This window comes from Gopherus flavomarginatus, chromosome 3 (genome assembly GCF_025201925.1).
Source record: "Gopherus flavomarginatus isolate rGopFla2 chromosome 3, rGopFla2.mat.asm, whole genome shotgun sequence".
In the NCBI taxonomy this organism is placed as follows: Eukaryota; Metazoa; Chordata; order Testudines; family Testudinidae; genus Gopherus; species Gopherus flavomarginatus.
The window spans coordinates 267,109,230-267,125,649 of record NC_066619.1 but is presented as its reverse complement, the minus strand read 5'-3'; the positions used below and the strand labels follow the sequence as shown (position 1 = coordinate 267,125,649).

The 16,420-nt window shown below is 42.2% G+C and overlaps 1 protein-coding gene and 1 non-coding gene across 5 annotated transcripts in view; one reads left to right on the top strand and one right to left on the bottom strand.

The window, feature by feature from the left end:
- The window catches only part of ZFYVE28 (zinc finger FYVE-type containing 28), a 308,586-nt gene that overhangs the window by 155,092 nt on the left and 137,074 nt on the right, over positions 1-16,420 (bottom strand). The gene's annotated exons all lie outside the window — the stretch shown is intronic.
- Positions 15,357-15,430, top strand: TRNAN-GUU (transfer RNA asparagine (anticodon GUU)). The gene has a single exon. It is a non-coding gene; the product is annotated as a tRNA-Asn (tRNA).

Sequence of the window (16,420 nt, the reverse complement as noted above, 5' to 3'; positions counted from 1 at the left end):
CATAACCCATCTACTCAGACTGTAAACTCCACAGGCCAGAGACCTGTCTTTCTGATATGTTTTGAAAGGTATCTGGTACAATTCTGGGTGCATTCTGTAAGAATTATTGCTCATCCTCTTGCTGGCAGTTTTAGTAAAAAATGCCAGGTACTGAAGGGCAGATTCCATGGTCCCAAAACTCCATGGATGGGCAGCTGCTCCCAAATCAAGAATAGAAAAGCAGCTGAAATGCCACACCATTCTCAGCACAAAGCCTGATTGCTTTACCTTTGTGAGCAAGTGGTGAATTTGACCCTTAGGTTGACCCACAGTTTTCCTTTCAGTCCTATAAGGACTGGTAGTTAAGTCCCAGAGGCAAAGTTTTAGTGAGACACATCTGTGTCCTATAGCTTACTGCTTTCTAAATTATTTCAGCCTGTTGAATATTAGTTTTAAACAGATTTTGATATTTCTTTGAAAGTAATTAGATGCAGGAATCAAAGTGTTAAATCCCGATACAGCAAGGAAGGCATGATTTTTAAATGACTTTAGCGAAACTACCCTGCAGAAGCAAATATAGAAGTTAAATAATTATGGTCTTAAGCAAAAATAGGAAGCTGAGTTTTGAGCTCTCACATGACTGATCTTTCAAATTGGAGGATAAGAAGCTTTAATTGAGTTCTCTCTGCTGTGTTGTGTTCTGTTGCCGATTAGTGGTATAATCTTTGATTAATTATGTCCATCATATGTGGTCTGTAGCAAGATGAAGCTGCATGAAACTCTAAATCTCCCAGCAGGGGTCATGTGAAGTGAATAACCACAACTTTCTGAATTCAATTTACACTTGATTAGCAGCAGTAAAGAGAAAGACAGTATCAAAGTCTCGGTGCTAATTTTCTTTTTCCAACTATGCAAAATATGGTTCAAATGATTCAGTCTGAATTTACTTATTAATTTTTCCATGATTGGTATGAAATCTTATTGCAAATGTTTAAATCAACCCTTTTGATGCCTAATGAGAAATCTGGTTTAGAAGCACTTGCATGCCAAAGAGGAAATATATAATGTGAGACCCATAGTTAAAGGATTTTGGATAAAATGTTGATTTTGGACAGTATTAAAATAGAGTTTGCTCTTTCGGACTACATTCTGAATCAAAGCAGATTTAGAACAACTTGATACATACCAAGAAGATTAACAAGACTTAAATGAGTGACATATTTCTTAAGCCTCAAACTTTAAGATGTTATTTCTTTCGATTTTAAAAAGATGTTTAGAATTCATAACCTTATGATACTTAAACCATCATCCTTGTTACTTATATTGGACTAACAATGTGGATGGCCCTGTACAGAGGAGTGTGAAGGGTATCAGGTTGAGAGACGATTAGCTTTTTATAATAAATACATATTTAAGATTAAATCTGCAATTCTGAAGCTGAGAAGAAAATTATACTTACATAGCTCTCGGTAAAGAAGAAAAGTGATAAGTCAATTCCCCATACTATCCTGAAAGAAGTTACTGAGACTCTGATCTTGTCAGCTCAAACATGGAGAAATCCCTGCACAAGGAGCCCTATTCACATCAAAACTGCACTCACTTAACATGAAGCTTAGGTATTCATCCTTCACAAATACTGAACAGTTTGCAAATGTCTGCACATGCGTGCAGTGTGGGGGTCCAAGCATACACTTATGTGTAGGGTGTGTAATGGATACTTGTTTGCCAGAGGGGAAAAAGGACAAAAAGTATGAAAAGCAATCTTATTTCAAACTTTTAACAAATATTATGCAGACCAAAGCAGGGCAAAAGCCAAAAATTAAAAATCTGTCCATGTCTTTATAAGAACCATTCCAAAGGAAGCAAAATGTGTACTTCTGAAATATTTGGGATATTCAAATAAATTTGATCTTGCCTCATTTCTTTCAAATACAACAGTTACATTACCATGATATGTCAACGTGCTATCCAAAATCAAACCCGATTATCCTTAAAAAAAAAAATCTGTGTTGAGTGGGTAAGGGCAAGTATTATATAACCGGAATAATCCATAGGACTTTTTAAAATTGTTTGCCAAATGTTCACCTTTCTTTGTGTTTGATATGTTTCTTTTCTGAAGGTTTGAACAGTTTCACAAAGGACAGGAATTTTTGACTCTACATATAGAATAATCTTGGGAGGTTTGTATGGATGACTCATTCAATCAGATCTTGGAAAGGACAGAGGCAGAAAGCATTCACATCAGGAAGGGCCAGTTTAAAGGCTGCATGTATAACCTTTGCTTTCCTCCCTTATACATGCGCTGTGACACTCAGGGGTTCAGCCCAGACCAGGAAAGGGTTTTATCATCACTTGCCCTGTACCGTGGGTGCCTCTGTCCTGTGCAGCCTTGGTTCTGAGCACTGACAGCAACAGCATGCTCAACACAATAGCCTTCCACACACCTGGTTACGCCTTGCAGGGCTACACCAAAACCCTCCCAGTCCCAACTTCTCCACAAAAATGCCTCTCTGCAATACTCTGCCCTTCTTACTGGGTCACCCACAAAACGTTAAACTTTTCTGCTCCTTTACAGAGAGAGTAAGTACTTAGCTGTTTATTAACTTAACTGGGGCTGACAAACCCTCTACTTCAATCGAAATACTGCAGAAAAAGAAGGGAGAAGAACTCAGGGCTGGAACTGCTGTTGAGGTTCCCCAGCAAAGAGTAACTGGGCAGTGGAAGCCAGGGTGTGGCCAGCATGTTTGTATGCTGCCTGTTGGTGTCAAGGCTCTGAGCGACAGCAGTATAGCATCCTAAGCACTCAGCGTTAAAAAGCAGGTGGTGACTGAACCCCTTACTGGCCTAGGTGAACCGCAAAGCTTCCCATTGGCATAGTTGAACAAGATTGACACACAAGTGAAAAGGCTGGGAACAATCACAGAAAGGTTACAGTTTTATTATTTCAGGTGTGGAAACAGAACAGAGGACATTTAAAATGACAGTGAAACAACAGCAAAGTTAGAGCTGGCTAGTTTAGAAAAGGAGCAAAAAGCATACAATGAGAGGTTGAGCAAGGACGATGAGCATACCAGAAATGGGAAACCAAACAATGAGTGTGTGTGAATAGCAACAATGGGAAGTGAACCGAATGGGCAAGAAGCAGCACGCAAGCGGGCCCTGGAAGCAGAAGCAGCTGCTCACCAATAAGCCATTAAACTGAAAGAAAAGGAAACCTCAGCAGGGGTAGGAGGACTACATAATCTGAGAATGGAGAAAAGGGATGGACAGGTTCCACAGCCCACGGGTACTTTCTCTCCCTAAGGAACACCAAGCTCGGATAAGCTGTGTTCTGTGTACAGAGAAACAGGCTAATTCCTTACCACTTTTGAGACACTCTGTAAAATACATGAAGTACCAGAGGATAAGGAAGTCCCAACTTAGTTTACTAAGCTCTTGGGTAAAGCATTACATATGTTTAATGAAATGCCAATTGAATGAGCTTTGAAATATGAGTTTAAAAAGGTTGTACTGCAAAATTTTCAAATTACTCCTGAAGTGTACAGAGTGAGATCTCAGAATTAATGACAAGATGAGTCATAGGGAATGTGTGATTGGATGAGAAATGGGTCAAGGGAAAGGGGGTAGAGAATTATAACCAATTGTTTGACCTTTTCGCATAGGAACAGTTCCTGCACATATGTTCTGAATAGATTGGACAAGGTATTTGGGAGAGGCCTCTGAATTCTTTCCAAAAAGCAGCTGATGCCTGTGTGAAGCTAAAGCATTTGGTGAGCACAAACTGCAAAGGGAGGAGCAGAACTCCGGTTTATCCCTGGGAAAAAAGGAGCATAATTGGGAATCTGTGGTTCAGGGGAACTGTAAATGGATGTCTGGAGTAGCCAGCGGCTAAACCTACTGCCCCCCAAACCTGAAGCAAATACTCACCAGCAACTACACACCACACAACAAAAACACCAACCCAGGAACCAAACCCTGCAACAAACCCCACTGCCAACTCTGTCCGCATATCCATTCAAGGGACACCATCATAGGACCTAACCACATTAGCCACATCATCAGGGGCTCGTTCACCTGCACATCTACCAATGTGATATGTGTCATCATATGCCAGCAATGCCCCTCTGCCATGTACATTGGCCAAACCGGACAGGCTCTATGCAAAAGAATAAATGGACACAAATCTGAGATCAGGAATCATAACATTCAAAAATCAGTAGGAGAACAGACCTAAAAGTGGCAACTCTTCAACAAAAAAACTTCAAAAACAGACTCCAACGTGAAGCTGCAGAACTGGAATTAATTTGCAAACTGGATACCATCAGACTAGTCCTGAATGAAGACTGGGAGTGGTTGGGTCATTACAAAACCTAAACCTAATTTCTCCAATACTAGCCCACGAAAGCTTATGCCCAAATAAATTTGTTAATCTATAAGGTGCCACAAGGACTCCTCATTGTTTCTGCTGATACAGACTAACACGGCTACCACTCTGAAACAAGTAAGGGAAAATCCACCAGTTCTCTTGTAAGTTTGTTCTAATGATTTATCACCCTCACTTGGAAAAAATTGTCCCTAAATTTCTAATAGAATTTGAATTTGTCAGACTTCAACTTCCAGTCATTGATTCTTATTATCTCTGCTAGATTGAAGAGTCCATTAGTACACAGTATTTTCACCTCATGAAGGTTCTGTAATTAAGTCACCACTTACATCTTTTATCTGATAAACTAAACAGATTGAGCTCTAAGTCTCTCGCTGTACGACATGTTTCCAGCCCTCAAATAATTTTTGTGGCTCTTTTCTGCACTCACTTCAATTTTTCAACATCATTTTTAAAATGTTGACATCAGAACTAGGCATAATACTCCACTGCCAGCCTCACCAGTGCACCTACCTCCCTGCTCCTACTTACTACTCTCCTGTTTATACATCCAAGGATAGCCCTTTTGCTGCAGCATCACACTGGGAAGCTCATGTTCAGGTGTTTGTTCATTAAGACCCCTAGATTCTTTCCCAGATACAGGTCCCCTTTGTGTAGCTATGGTCTAGGTGTATAACTTTGCATTTGGCTCATTAACATATATTTTGCTTTAATAGGCCCAGTTCACCAAGCAATCCAGATTGTTCTGATTACCCTGACCTCATCATTATTTACCACTCTTCCAATCCTTGTGTCATCAGCAAATTTTATCAGGAGTGACTTTATATTTAGGATAGAGTATTTATTAACATGATCACATACTATTATTTTGCAAAATCCCTGCACAGATTGGACACATTAAAGGTCACTAACAAACAAACTCACTCTAGTTGGTTACATACAATTAAACAAATACTTTGCGCTAGGCCATACATATTTCACCCAAAATATGCCTCCAAAATATGCAGTAAATTGGAAGCTATTACCTGGAGAATATATTACAGTATTTTGACTTTTAGCTGTTACAGTATTTAAATTAACTATATTACAGCTCTTCTCATGCATGTCTGCTTTGTAATAGATAAGACATTTAATTTGCATGCTCCTGACTGCTTTTACTTTTCACTCTGTAAAAGACCATCCACTGTATTTTTTTATTAAACATCACCTTCATCTTTTATTCTCACTAAGCCATTGACCAGTTCAGCGGAAGACTGAGAAATCATTTCTGAACCTCTCATCTTCTCATGGCTACAGTTGTGCTTACCAAATAGATTCAGTCAGTGATCATTGACTAGGATTTGATTAGTCTGACTTAACTTACAATACGTTTTTGATCTGAGTTACAGTTTTGAGTTGGGTTATATTTAAGATCTTTTTCTTTGTGGCTTTCTCTCAAGGGGAACTGTGAGATGAAGAATCATTCATTTTAAAGCTGTATGGTTGAAACTCATGAGGAGTAGACCAGTAAGACCATATGTTACATGCTATAAGCTAAAAAGATCCTATTGTAACATCTTGGAAACAATTGACCTTTATTAGTAAAATATTGAGGTGTTTCTTCAAAAGGATAATATTTAGTCACCTGCTTTGGCTTTCATGGCATGGTCCCTCTAAGCATAAGACAGAAGTGAATAGCTACAGAACTGAAGCTGGGAACTAAAAATCAGGGTGACAATTGACCAGATATCAGAGTTATTGCTTACCCACTCAGAATTTCTGAAATTCAGATTTAAGACTTGTTTGAAAATAGCACTTCCAGAAATAGTGACTCTCCCTGTTGGAGATTTTCCTCTTTGTAAAGCAAGAGGCTAAAAAGCAAAACTGCGTGAAGCCTTTAAATCAATTAAATAATGAGAAATTTGATCACCGAATTACAAAGGCAGGTTCTTCCGGTGCTTAAATTTTTAGGTGTGTAATAATGATGAGTGAAAGCATATAGTATCAGGTAAATTATGAAATTATCCTGAATATAAAAAAATACTTAAGAAAACTACTCTAGGTAAACATTTATTTTTACTTTGCTGTGGAACAGAAAGTTCACATGCATTCTTCCTCCCCCACTACCACCACAGGAGAATATAATCTTTTTATAACTAAAGCTGTTTATTTATTAGAATCAAACCACAAATAAAAAGCCTAATTAGCTAAGTAAGGCATTAAAAGACATTTTATTGCAGCTATGTAGATGGACCTCATACAGTGTGTTTCACTGTGAAGAAACTCAAAACAGAAAGAAAAGCATCATCTAAAGGCATTGCAAATCATATTCATAATCAATCTCTTAAATATTTGCAATTTTTATGTGGAGCCTGCACATACATTAGCAGTTAAATGTGTTATATCCAGGTTGTCACAGCCACCTCAGTTTTAGAGGTCTCATTTCCACCATTCTCTGCAATGCATAAAGTACTTAATTTATCTTACTTTGATTTCTACATCTTCATTTACCCAGTGTAAACATGAATGTGTTATCAATGTGACTGGCAGCAGCCTCCACTGAAAGATAAATAATTTCAGTACCAACCAGGATCTGTTTCCCTTGGTAACCTTTCCCCAAAGACTCTGTTCTGCCTTGGCAAGAGACAGTTAAATCAAAAATGCTCAGATTTTTCTGCAGAAAATGTCATTTTTAAATTGTTTTTTCTCTTTGCCTTCTCAACTGGAATAAAAGCAAAGGAAAATGGAAATATCATGAATGAGCCACAGAAAAGACCAGAACAAAGAATCCAAAGTGGGATCTGAATCCTGGGTGTTGATAGAATTATATGGAGTTGCTGTCTGTCAGTCATCCAGAGAAGGACAATATTAATCATTTCTGTTTTGCTGAAGGCTGCAGAACAACAGACAATCCTAAAGTCTGACCAGAAATGATCCACTGAGCCAGTATTAAGGGCTCAAGATATCAGTTCCTCATTTGTATTTTCCTAATGTTCTGAGCATTTATCCCTTTGCTATACATTTAAGAAATCCAGCAGTCTGCATAAGCCAATATGATGTTTTTCTGTACGATGTGTTCCAAAGGTATTGTTTTATGGGTTCAGCTGATGGTAGACCTGAATTCCTGTTTTGGCCACCAGAGGGAATGGTGCAAGCCTCCATGCACTATAAAACATGCATTTTAAGTGGTACTTTGTCAAACATCTATACTACGCATTTTTTACCTAGACCCGCCACCTGTTGCTACCATTCGTTCTGCTCCACCAGTGTTAGTAATGGTGGGAACACTAACATAGACAAAGTCTGGGTGGCTCTCGCTGTTCTAAGTGTCATATCACACAGATCTTTTCTGAGCAAGGTTGGATATGGTGTTTAAAATGCCAGCTGTCACCTGGAAATTTGTCTACACTAGCACTCCTACTACCACTTCCACTGATGGAGACGTACCACTTGAAGCCAAGAAGAATTTTTTAAGAGAAAAGGACTTGTAGACACAGCCCAAGAGTGTCTTCCTTTGCTAGTTCCTGTGTAAGAAGTGGTAGAACTGCTTCAAGTACTATATAATGGTCCAGCTGCTCAACAATCTAAATACTGTAATTGGTATCTTCTTCTGATGGTGTCACAATCTTGGGTTACGGGACAAGAGGCCTTTTCATGTGCCCAGAAGATGACAAGCAACCTCAAACTTCCCATTCCTTAAAATGGGCATAGTGACTGCTAGCAAAGTTCCGTGAATACAAAAAATTACTATACAATACAGGAGTCAGAAGGGGGAATTCACAAAAGAAGGCACATTAATGCAGATCAAAATCTGGAAAAGGCTATAGTTGAAGGACTTTATCCTGCCCTCCAGCATTCAGAACAAATGGCCTAATATTTTGGAAAATCAGCTTTTGTACACACGACAGTATGCACTGTCAAAGGCAGAACTGAGCTCTTAGTGCTTTAAAAAACATTAATCTATGCAGTTCAGATTTAAAAGGCAGCTACAATATAGCATTTTTATAAACTACATAGCTGTAATAGACATTATGCACTAGCTGCTACTCAAATGAATTTTAATAAGGTATTTAAATGAAAACTAGTATGAAATCTAACTAACACTTGGTAATGAAAATGAAGATATGTATAAAATGCCTGATCTGTAACAAAAGCAGCTCTATGTCTAAAGCCAAATACTTCAACAAAAATAATTTATCCTATTGCCCATATGAAAACTAAGATCCTTATAGTGCTACAAGCTTATCTGTTAGAAGCTTGTTATGCCAGTTACAAATTCTTAGGGAAGCTTGTCTTGTACACTGAATAGTTCCAAGACTTCAAAGTTGTTGTTTTTTCCCCCCCAGAAGAGAACATGTTACTTGTTCAACTGGGCCTGTTCCTCATACTTTTCTGTTTTTTAAACTCATGTAAATATGTGCTACTTCTGCCTTATATATATACTTGGCAAGTTCCTTAAAACAGCATTGCAAAATTCAAACACCAAATCTAATACATCAATCAGCAACAATCCTGCACTGGTAGGTGGATAGGCCCAAATACCTAAAAGGTCTTTTCTATTTATAATTCTATTATAAACCAAGCAACAATAAAGATTTCTTATAACACAAGTGGCATAGACAAGTAGTAATATATTTTTCTTTTAATTTATGTGACATTTTAAAATCCAGGAAGCAAAAGCAACTTTGCCAATGTTCTAATCTTCTTCCTTTCTGTATTTAAGAAAGAGGGAAAGTTTGAGAAGAGTTTCAATTTTGGACACAATAGTGCTTATAATAAAGAATGCTGCTTTGCTGGCTTACTGTGGCTGTTGATCTTGGCAAATTTGAAAAGTGATTCATACTCCAAACTATGACTCTGCAGATTTCAGGTCCACTGTTTTTGTGAAGGTCAATAAAGTCATCCTAATGGCCCTTAGTAACATGATCTGGGTTCAAGCCTATTTTCATTAGAAGTGCACAATAAAGTGCAAGCTGGAGTAGCAGTGGTTGTGTTCCTTATCTTGGGTCTACCATTTGTAGTTGGAAATGGAGGTACATAAAATTAAGAGCTATGAGGGACAGAGAAATTGAGCAGCCAATCATCGACACTAGAAACATCACTTGATATACCGCACCATCTTTATCCTGGGTTGGCCATTAATAATCTAAACAAGTCAATAAAATAAAGCCTGCAAACCTATTCTGCTGATCAGGACCGATGCAAAACATGAAATAATGGGTGAAAGCCAGGCTCTCTTAGAGTCAATAGCATTGACTTCAGTTGCTCCAGGATTTTCCCCAATGACTTTATATCAGATAGAAATTTTCAAACAGACAAAATATTTTAAACAAAACAATCACCTATATGCAAATTGGAACTATATGCACTGGGCCAGGAACATTGATTTAAATAAATGTACACCTCTACCTCGATATAACGTGACCCGATATAACACGAATTCGGATATAACCCGGTAAAGCAGTGCTCTGGGGGTATAGAGCTGCGCACTCCAGTGGATCAAAGCAAGTTCGATATAATATGGTTTCACCTATAACGCTGCAAGATTTTTTGGCTCCCAAGGACAGCGTTATATCAAGGTAGAGGTGTATCTACACATGCTGCAATGGAAACTAAAAGAAACTAATGAACTATAGATTTATTCAATACCTACAAAAAAGTCAAAATAAAAGAGCGATAATATATAATCTGATGGAAGCATACCTTATTATCAAATGATAAAGCTCCAAAACCATACTTTAAAAGATTCCTCTGCCCATCCCCCTACCTATCCTCAATATCTACTTAACAACCATGATGTCTTCTCTTACCCCATTCCTGTCTTGTAACAGGGCACTGATCCTCTGGGTATATGTGCAGCCTGACATATCTATTACAGGCTCTGGCCTTTAAAACCTGGAATTCTCAAAGATATAATCTGGAAGAACAGAGAGCAACTCCAATCGCAGGGCCCAATGAGAGCAAGATTGTGAACAGCAGAAACAGGATAATAAGGCTTCCTGTCTCACAGAGAAGGGACTAGCAGACAGCTGTAGAGCATGCAAAAGCTGCTGGGGAAAGCACTCCAGCTGTGCAAGGAGAGAGCTCCCCCTGCAACTGGTACCACAGCTGGAAAAAGGGGGGAATTTTACCTGTATGTAGCAGGGAGGAGCAGGAAATGGCTGGACCAATTTTGGGGTTGGGGGAGAGCAGTGCCATTCTAATTGGTCAGAAGAGAGTGAGGGTGGTATTTACACTCTATACAGCCCTGGACAAACCTATTCTTTAGAGCTGTCAGATGCCACCATGGGAATATTAAAGCCCAACTATTGTATAAAAATTAATAAAGAGAGGAATAAGGATTTGGGAGCATGTGATGGCTTCTAAATAAATTGAAGAGAATGTCTTTTTGGAGGGAGGAATGGATAGTCGAGGCAGATTTAAAGATTCACTCAGATGCATGAGGTGGAATAGTCTTGGAATTTTTTACCAAGGCATGTGGTATTGCAGAAATGGCTCTCTGACTGGATAAAAAAAGGGCTAGTAAAGGATATCACAGTCCTGAAATTATTTCCCATTGTAGTGGCAGTGACTGTTTGGAGAACAGATTTTACAAACAAAAGTGCATGTTTTGGAATGACAACATGGCAGTGGTCCATGTCCTCCAGATCGTCCAGAATTATGAGGTGAGTAAGGGCATTTGCACTTCAGTGTTTAAACTTTAACCATATGTTTGTTTGCAAAACATGTGCCTGGGGTTGATAATGGCAGAGCCAATGCATTGTCTCGCACTTCCAGGTGGACAGATTTCAGGACCTGGCACCAGGACCCAACATGGAATCTAAACAGAGGCTGGAAGTACTCTGGGGGAGGATGGCTCTTAGAGTTGTACAAAGATCAGTAGCACTGCAAATATTTAAGGCTTATGACAGGATTTTTTAAGATTTTGTGCAAATTTCAGGGGAGGGAGAGCCTGCCTATGATATGGCTATTTCCAGATGACCAGATACTTCAGTACATGGTATTGCTGGCAACCTGTGGGCTTGCATCATTTACCACCTCCAGCCACCTATCAGTCTTTACATTTACCACGAGGACTGGGGGCTATCCCAGATGCTTGCAGTGGATACTTTAGTTAGTTCAGAGGTTTTTAGTGACATGGTCTCAACACATGCCCTAGAGACGATCCCCAACATTGTTCAGAAGCTTAGGGATCTGGAGCAAGTTCTTAAACAAAATATGCAGAAGTGGACAGGAAGTGGCCTTGTTCAAGGCTGCATTTCTGGAAGCATTTTTTAAGCTTTTAGAATCAGTGAACTAGTGCCTGGGTTGGTGAGGGATATGTTGGGAAAGGCTTTGGAGTGGAGGGATTTACAGTAGAAGGCGCAATTGGTCATCTTGACCCAATCAGGAGGGGCAGGGTGAGTCCATAATGCTATTGGTGATGGAATGAGGAATTATATAGTGATGAGAGCTGGTCATGGGGGTGGAAGGCCCTTAACATACCAGTCTGTTACAGTTTTAAGAAAGGGGCTTATAAAAGTTATGGCTACAGGCACAAGAATTTAGTTCCCACTCGCTCCAGATTGGAGCTGCAACAGTGCTGCTCAAATAAGACTAGGGGCCAGTGTGATTCAGGCAATTGGATAATAGCATTCAAATTCACACAAGACATACATGAGACCCCAGGTGGGAAAATTAGCTGATTCTCTGTTTCAAATTTCAAAATCATGCGCATGGTCCAGGCAAGCAGTGGTGTGGCTCTGTGAGCAACAATATTCTACACTGGACATGTAGGCACCAAGTCGTCTGGTGTTCACAGCTGGATCTAGGTGTAAGGCAATCTTGAGCCAGCATGGAAACAAGGGTATGCCATGGGACCAGCTGATGCCCCTTATATGCTCTTTGGCAGCTCAGAAGCAGGCATCAGATGTGATTATTGTTCACCTCAATGAAAACTATCTGGGAAGGTGTAAGAGGATCAATATGATAAACAGGCAGATCTGAGGGAAGATCCAGGATTTTTCCCAGGGGCAATGATTATTTAATCTGAAACACTGCACTGCAGGGAGCAGTGAAACTTCCACAGGTGGATAAGGTTAGGAGGTATGTAAATAGGTAGATGGCTAAACAGACATAACCAAGGGGGTTTGGTCATTTCTGATCTGGACATATCTTACTGGGCACCCCAGGGAGGATGGGATACACCTATCCAAATAGGGGGTGGATATACTTTTTTCTGATATTAAGGAAAGAATCAGTGAATACATGGAAGCACAACAGGCATGTGGGGGACGCAACCAAGCATAATTGCTGCTGCCTACTTGTGGAAGATGTCCAGTGCAGGAACTTGTTATAGAAGAGATATGGTTATTGGATACAATGGCAAAAAAAACCCAAAAAGCAATACCTACTTTTAGTAACTGTTGTTCTTCAAGATGTGTTACTCATGTCCATTCCATTCTAGGTGTGCACGCACCAATGTGCATGGTCGTCAGAGATTTTTGCATTAGTAGTATCCATAGGGTCGGCAGTGGTGCCCCCCCTTGAGTGCTGCACTCATGCGCTGGTATATCAGGTGCCATTAAGCCTACGCCCTCTCAGTTCCTTCTTGCCAGCAATTGCGACAGAGGAGCAGGAGGGCGGGTAATGGAATGGACATGAGCAACACATACTGAAGAACAGTTAAGACAGGTAACTTTTTTCTTCGAGTGCTTGCTCATGTCGATTCCATTCCAGGTAACTCACAAGAAGTACCAATGGAAGTGGGCTCGGAGTTCACTGTCTTGCAGCACTGCCCTGACAAACCAGCATCATCCCAGCCCTCCTGGGTAAGCACATAATGGGATGTGAATAGGTAGACAGATGACCAGGTAGCAGCGCTACAGATCTCTTGAATTGGCACATGAACCAAGAAGGCCGCTGATGACACTTGCGCTCTAGTTGAATGCACCTTGACATGTCCATCGGGGGAGTTCCCCACTTTCAGAAAATTATACTGGCCACCTCCAGATGGAGTGACCACTCACGGGGAGATGAGAAGGTCCTGCTGAGGCAATCTGCCAGCATATTCCTGGTCCCAGGCAGGTGTGTGGCTACCAGATGAATGGCATGCTGCACACAAAAGTCCCAAAGACTGAGAGCTTCTTGACAAAGGGCTGGTGACCTGGCTCTGTCCTGCCTGTTGATGTAATACATCACAGTGGCATTGTCCGTGAGGATCTACACCACCTTGCTGCTCAGCTGGGGCAAGAATACCTGGCAGGCCTGGCAAACTTCTTTTATCTCCCTGACATTGATGTGAAGGATCAAATCATCCCACAGCCAGCAGCCTTGAGTGCTGAGCGCACCCAGATGGGCTTCCAGCCCAGGTCTGAAGCATCTGAGACCAGGGTCAACGATGGTGACAGGGTTGAAAAGGGAATGCACTTCAACACCAACCCAGGGTTCAACCACCACTCCAGGGATGACAGGATGTGATCCAGCACCCTGACTACCCAGTTTAGGTCGTGTCTGCTGGCGGTGTAAACTGATGCCAGCCATGCTTGCAGAGGCCAGAGGTGGAGCCATATGTACAGGTGGCCATGTGGCCCAAAAAACACAGGCAGTTGTGAGCTGTGTTCTGTGGGTGGTTTTTCACATGGGAGATCAGGTCCAACATGGCCTGAAAGCAAGCCTCCAAAAGGGAAGCTCTGTCTCGCATGGAATTGAGAACCGCCCTGATGAATTCTATTAGTTGAACTGGCCTTAAAATGGATTTTTGCTTGTTTATCAACAAGCCCAGGTCATGGCAGGTGGAACGCAACAGATCGAGGCTCCTTTGTACTTGTTCCCAGGACCTGCCCTTGATGAGCCAATCATTGAGATAAAGGGAAGACCTGGAACCCTTAATGTCTCAGATAGGGGTCATCGACACCATATATTTCACAAAGATCCTTGGAGCCAATGACAGGCCAAAGGACAGTGCCATCAATTCAGGGAGGGGATGATTGAGGCCAGGAAGACCATGCTAAACTTCAACTTCTTGAGAGACTTGTTGAGGAGTCACAGGTCCAAAATGCGTCTGAGTCTCACTTTTGGTTTTGGGATTAGGAAATAACGGGAGTAGAATCCTTTCCCTGTCATGTCCTGAAGGACCTCCTCTACCGCTCCCATGCACAGGGAGGTTCTTAACCTCTTGGATGAGCAGTTGCTTGTGAGAAGGGTCCCTGAAGAGGGACAGGAAAGAGGAGGCAGTGGGAGGGAGGGGCGGCCAAAAGTGTCTCAAGGTTACATCTTGCAGTTATCTCCAGCACCCAATGGTCCAAGGTGACTCGTGACCAGGCCAAACAGAAGGGACGAAGGTTGTCAAGAGTGAGGAACGTTGAGGAAAAAATGGGGTGGATTCTGGGAGGTGGCTGGAGCATCACTCTCAACTGCACCCTCAAAACGAGTGCTTCTAGCCCCCGGGGCATTTTGCTGGGCTGGGTTGCACAGGTGAGGAGGAGGAAGGATAGCAGCGGCTGAACTAACGTCTCTGTCCCTTCTCCTTGAAGGCCCCAAACAAGATTGCCAAGACCTAAGCACTGGGGGCGGCTGGAACTGCTTCCTCGCAGACTGCAGCATATACATGTCCTTCAACTCACGCAGCCTCACATCTATTTGCTCTCAGAAGAGACTGACCCCATCAAATGGGAGGTCTTGGATCGAGGGATCTTAGGAGGGGCCGGTGGTCCGAAGCCAGGAGCTGAGCCTCATAACCACCGCCAATGCTACCACTGAGACAACCGCATCCCATGCCATTTGGAATGAGCACCAAGCTGCCGTAGTGCCCTCCGCAACTAGGGTGCTGAATTCCTGGGGCCATCCCTGTGGGAGGGACTCCTGGAACTTATGGGTGGGAGTCCGATACGTTAAAATTGTACCTCCCTAGGAGGGCCTGATGGTTTGCTACCTGAAATTGCAGGCTGGCAGTTGAATAAATTTTTCTCCCGAACACGTCCTATCTTTTAGCCTCTATTTTTGGGGGTTGAGCTGGTATGACCTTGTTTTTCCTATCTCTGTGGCGCAATGGGTCAACGTGTTCGGCTGTTAACCGAAAGGATGGTGGTTCAAGCCCACCCAAGGACGGCAGAAAGGCCATACCACTTCCTTGCTTCCCTGAAACCTGCCGGGAGCCTCAAAGGTCTGAAAGGTCATTTCAGCTGCTGTGGGATCCCCAGTGTGTTTGTTTAGGGGGAGGGATAGCTCAGTGGTTTGAGCATTAGCCTGCTACACCCAGGGTTGTGAGTTCAATCCTTGATGAGGCCATTTGAGGAACTGGAGTTAAAATCTGGGGACTGGTCCTGCTTTGAGTAGGGGTTGGACTAGATGATCTCCTGAGGTCCCTTCCAACCCTAATATTCTATGATTCATTGGCCACAGAAACCACCAGTAAGCCCAGAGGAAGGTGGATGAAAAGGTATTCAAACCCTTTGGCCAGCACAAAGTATTTTTTTCAGCCCTTTTTGGAGGTGGGAGGGATGGATGAGGGGGGTTGCTAGAGGGTCTTGGCAATCTTGACGACACTGTCATGCACTGGTATTGTGACTCAGGCCAGGGTAGAGGCTGACAGGACATTAAACAATGTGTCTGCCTGCTCAGCCATTTCCTCCACCTCCAGGCCAAAGTTCTCGGCATCCAGTGAAGCAGGGCCTGGTGTTCTTTAAAATCGTCTGGTGGGCTGGCCCTTGAGGGTCCCACAACCACCTCATCTGGGGTGGAAGATGACGACGATGACTTTACCACCAGGGAAGGCCCTGGGGCATCTTGCCCGGTGGGGGAGGGAGGCTTAGGGTTGGGTGCAATCTGCTCTGCCTCGACCTCTGACTGTGCCTCAGGCACTGAGCCTGGTGCTAGGCAGAAAAGCACCTTGGCCAAAGTACTTGGCAAATCCTAGCGGGACAGCATGGAAACTGGATGAAGAGTAGACTCCATGAGGAGAGCCTGTAACTGAATATCCCGCTCCTTCTGCATGCTGGGCCAAAGTTTTTACAAATAGGGAACTCATCTCTCATGTGTAATTCCCCCAAGCACTTGAGGTAGCTGCTATAGGGGTCACTCACAGGTATAGGCCTGGTG